The sequence below is a fragment of the Carassius carassius genome, chromosome 12, assembly GCF_963082965.1.
Source record: "Carassius carassius chromosome 12, fCarCar2.1, whole genome shotgun sequence".
Classification (NCBI taxonomy): Eukaryota; Metazoa; Chordata; class Actinopteri; order Cypriniformes; family Cyprinidae; genus Carassius; species Carassius carassius.
In genome coordinates, this window is record NC_081766.1 from 25,836,500 (window position 1) to 25,841,421 (window position 4,922).

The following is a 4,922-nucleotide window of genomic DNA, read 5'->3' on the forward strand; positions in this document are numbered from 1 at the left end:
ATAATTTACCAATGTTAAGTCTATGGGATATTGTCACACATTTTCTTCGCCAACTGTACGATTATCGTAAGTCCGATTGCTTAGAAAAGTCATAGCACACCTCTCCTCAATAAGCCGCACGTTTTGATATCTCATTCATGGGTCTGTGACAAAAAATGCGGGAGGAGTAGCGCGCCAAAGTTTTGTCAAGGCGAATAGTAATAGTGATGCCTTGCCTCCGGCAAGCACCACTAACTAGAATGTACATTTCCTGAAGAAAATGTGAGTGGTGCTTGCAGTGGCAAAACTCTGCGCCCTGTAGCCACCCATGACGCCTGTGTGATGTTGTGGATCCAAGATATATGCTTTTATATTGCTTTATGGTTGCTAGGGTACACTACATGGTTGCTATGGTGTGGCTATATAGTTTATGGGGTGATTTTTTTAAGACTATTTGCCAGCCTGAATCCAAAAAGCCAGAGCCAGTGTTTCTATATTGTTATGTTGCTGAGATACCGCTTTAAATGTAGTGAAACAGTTGCTAGGTTGCTAAAAGTGGTTGCTAGGGCGTGGCATTGAAGTTGTTTTGTCACTACATATGGACTGTTTGATAGGCCAAGTCAAAAGAGCCCACTCTTAAGCATTTATGCCTTCCTGAGCCAAAGATATTATGTCAGATAGTTTTTCCAATGTTAAGTCTATGGGATATTTTTACACATTTTCTTCGTCCGCTGTACGAATATCGTATGTCAGATTGCTTAGAAAAGTCATAGCACACCTCTCCTCAATAAGCCGCACGTTTTGACATCTCATTCATGGGTCTGTGACAAAAAATGCGGGAGGAGTAGCGCGCCAAAGTTTTGTCAAGGCGAATAGTAATAGTGATGCCTTGCCTCCGGCAAGCACCACTAATAAGTATGTGAGATAGTAATAGTGATGCTTTGCCTCCGGCAAGCACCACTAACCAGAATGTACATTTCCTGAAGAAAATGTGAGTGGTGCTTGCAGTGGCAAAACTCGGCGCCCTGTAGCCACCCATGATGCCTGTGTGATGTTGTGGAGCCGTGATATAAGTACTTTATATTGCTATATTGTTGCTAGGGTGCTCTATGTGGTTGCTATGGTGTGGCTATATAGTTTATGGGGTGTTATTTATTAAAGACTATTGGCCAGCCTGAACCCAAAAAGCCAGAGTCAGTGTTTCTGTATTGTTATTTTGCTGATATATAGCTTTTAAATGTAGCTAAACAGTTGCTAGGGTGCTAAAAGTGGTTGCTAGGGCATGGATACTAAGTTGTTAGGTCACTACATATGGACTGCTTGATAGGCCGAGTCAAATGAGCCCACTCCCAAGCCTCTATGTCTTTCTGATCCAAAGAAATAAGGTAAGATAATTTTTCCAATGTTAAGTCTATGGGATATTTTTACACATTTTCTTCGTCCGCTGTACGAATATCGTATGTCAGATTGCTTAGAAAAGTCATAGCACACCTCTCCTCAATAAGCCGCACGTTTTGACATCTCATTCATGGGTCTGTGACAAAAAATGCGGGAGGAGTAGCGCGCCAAAGTTTTGTCAAGGCGAATAGTAATAGTGATGCCTTGCCTCCGGCAAGCACCACTAACTAGAATGTACATTTCCTGAAGAAAATGTAAGTGGTGCTTGCAGTGGCAAAACTCGCCCCTCTGTTGCTAGGGTGTTGCAATGGTGGTTGCTAGGGTACCCAGGGTGGTTGCTATGGTACTCTGTGTGATTGCTATGGTGGTTGCTAGGGTACTCAGGACGGTTGTTAGGGCCGTTGCTAGGGTACCCTGGGTGGTTGCTAGGGTCCCCATGATGGTTGCTAGGGCCGTTGCTAGGGTACCCAGGGTGGTTGCTAGGGTAATCGGGGGGGTTGCTAGGGTGTTGCTATGTGGTTGCTAGGGTACCTGGGGTGGTTGCTAGGGCGGTTGCTAGGGTCCCCATGATGGTTGCTAGGGCCATTGCTAGGGTACCCAGGGTGGTTGCTAGGGTGTTGCTATGTGGTTGCTAGGGTACTCGGGTTGGTTGCTAGGGGGGTTGCAAGGGTCCCCATGATGGTTGCTAGGGCCGTTGCTAAGGTACCCATGGTGGTTGCTAGGGTAATCGGGGTGGTTGCTAGGGTGTTGCTATGTGGTTGCTAGGGTACCCGGGTTGGTTGCTAGGGTGGTTGCTAGGGTCCCCATGATGGTTGCTAGGGCCGTTGCTAGGGTACCCAGGGTGGTTGCTAGGGTAATCGGGGTGGTTGCTAGGTTGTTGCTATGTGGTTGCTAGGGTACCTGGGGTGGTTGCTAGGGTCCCCATGATGGTTGCTAGGGCCGTTGCTAAGGTACCCATGGTGGTTGCTAGGGTAATCGGGGTGGTTGCTAGGGTGTTGCTATGTGGTTGCTAGGGTACCCGGGGTGGTTGCTAGGGCGGTTGCTAGGGTCCCCATGATGGTTGCTAGGGCCGTTGCTAAGGTACCCAGGGTCGTTGCTAGGGTAATCGGGGTGGTTGCTAGGGTGTTGCTATGTGGTTGCTAGGGTAACCTGGGTGGTTGCTAGGCGGTTGCTAGGCAGTTGCTAGGATAATTTTGGTGGTTGCTAAGGTGTTGCTAGGGTGCTCTTGGTGGTTGCTAGTGGTTGCTATGGTAACCCGGGTGGTTGTTATGATGTTACTAGGTGGTTGGTAGTTGTCACAGTTGGTAACTATGTAGTTATTATATAGTTCTTAGCCCATTTAAGCACTTAGCTAATCACTATTAGCATGTAGCTATTAACTGCTAGCATGACTAGCACACTGGATTTTCTGTTTTCTAGCATGAGTCAAAAGAGCCAACCGCCATGTCGATACGATTTTCTGTTAAAAAGATATAAGACCTACTAGTTGGTTGCTAGGCTACTCTATTTGGTTGCTATGGAGTGGCCCGGCAGCTGCCAATGATGATACTCCAAAGGCTGCTCGCCAATATAATCCAACCCCCACGTCTGTATGATGTTCTGATGCAGAGATATAGATCTTGAAAAATGGTTGCTAGGGTACGCTGTTTGGTTGCTAGGGAGGGGCCTGGATGATACTCCAAAGACTGCTTGCCAGTATGAATGATATAAACCAACCCCCATGCCTTTATGACATTCAGATTGGAAGATATCCCTTCCTGCTTTGGGTTGCTAGGGTGCTCTTAATGGTTGCTAGGGCGTGGCTATAATGTATTGAAGGTGACTCGGGATTGGCTGTTTGCTGCCCCGAGTCAAACAAGCCCACCCTCATGTTTCTATGACACTTCTTTCCAAAGTTATTAATTTAATGTTTTTCAATAGAAGTCAATGGAGCTTGTTGCTATGGTGCTCTATATGGTTGCTAGGGCGTGGCTTGATAGCTTCATAATGATCCTGAGAAACTGATTGGTTGCCTGATTCAAATGAGCCCACCCCCTTGTCTCTATGACACTGTGATCCTGAGTTATGTTCAATACAAAATCCCTGTGTAATTTCCCATAGTAGGAAAAACACACTGTTTCATGGGCGATCCCTCACCATAGTATGTCTATGGGGCAACTTTGGGGGTCTCTAGCACCCCAGGGGTACAACTTGTACCCCTCTGCGAGGTATGTTCTCGCACAGCCTGATAGCCTCTCCAAATGTGGTGATTCACATGTTTCTGCGAAATTCTCGCTCGGAGCTACGATCCGTCAAAGTTGGCCGTAATGCATTGTCTATGCGATTTTTCGGCCGTTATTTCGCCCGCTGTACGAACATCGTACACCCGATCGCTTATAAAAGTCATAGCACACTATTCCCGATTAGGCCGCACGATTTGACGCCTGTTTCGTTGGTCTGTGACCAAAACTCTGGGACTAGTTACGAACCGAAAAGTGTACGGAAGAATAATAATAATAACTAGAATGTACATTTCCTGAAGAAAATGTGAGTGGTGCTTGCAGTGGCAAAACTCACCCCTCTGTTGCTAGGGTGTTGCAATGAGGTTGCCAGGGTGGTTGCTAGGGTACCCAGTGTGGTTGCTAGGGTAATCTGGGTGGTTGCTATGGTGGTTGCTAGTGTACTTATGACGGTTGCTAAGGCCATTGCTAGGGTTCTCAGGGTGGTTTATATGGTAATCAGGGAGGTTGCTAGGGTGTTGTTATGTGGTTGCTAGGGTACCCTGGGTGGTTGCTAGGGCGGTTGTTAGGGTCCCCATGATGGTTGCTAGGGCCGTTGCTAGGTTACCCAGGTTGGTTGCTAGGGTAATCGGGACGGTTGCTAGGGTGTTGCTATGTGGTTGCTAGGGTACCCGGGGTGGTTGCTAGGGCAGTTGCTATGGTCCCCATGATGGTTGCTAGGGCCGTTGCTAGGGTACCCAGGGTGGTTGCTAGGGTAATTGGGGCGGTTGCTAGGGTGTTGCTATGTGGTTGCTAGGGTACTCGGGGTGGTTGCTAGGGCGGTTGCTAGGGTCCCCATGATGGTTGCTAGGGCCGTTGCTAGGTTACCCAGGTTGGTTGCTAGGGTAATCGGTATGGTTGCTAGGGTGTTGCTATGTGGTTGCTAGGGTACCCGGGATGGTTGCTAGGGCAGTTGCTATGGTCCCCATGATGGTTGCTAGGGCCGTTGCTAGGGTACCCAGGGTGGTTGCTAGGGTAATTGGGGCGGTTGCTAGGGTGTTGCTATGTGGTTGCTAGGGTACTCGGGGTGGTTGCTAGGGCGGTTGCTAGGGTCCCCATGATGGTTGCTAGGGCCGTTGCTAGGGTACCCAGGGTGGTTGCTAGGGTAATCGGCGCGGTTGCTAGGGTGTTGCTATGTGGTTGCTAGGGTACCCGGGGTGGTTGCTAGGCCGTTGCTAGGGTCCCCATGATGGTTGCTAGGGCCGTTGCTATGGTAACCTGGGTGGTTGCTAGGGTGTTGCTAGGCAGTTGCTAAGGTACTTTGGGTGGTTGCTAAGGTGTTGCTAG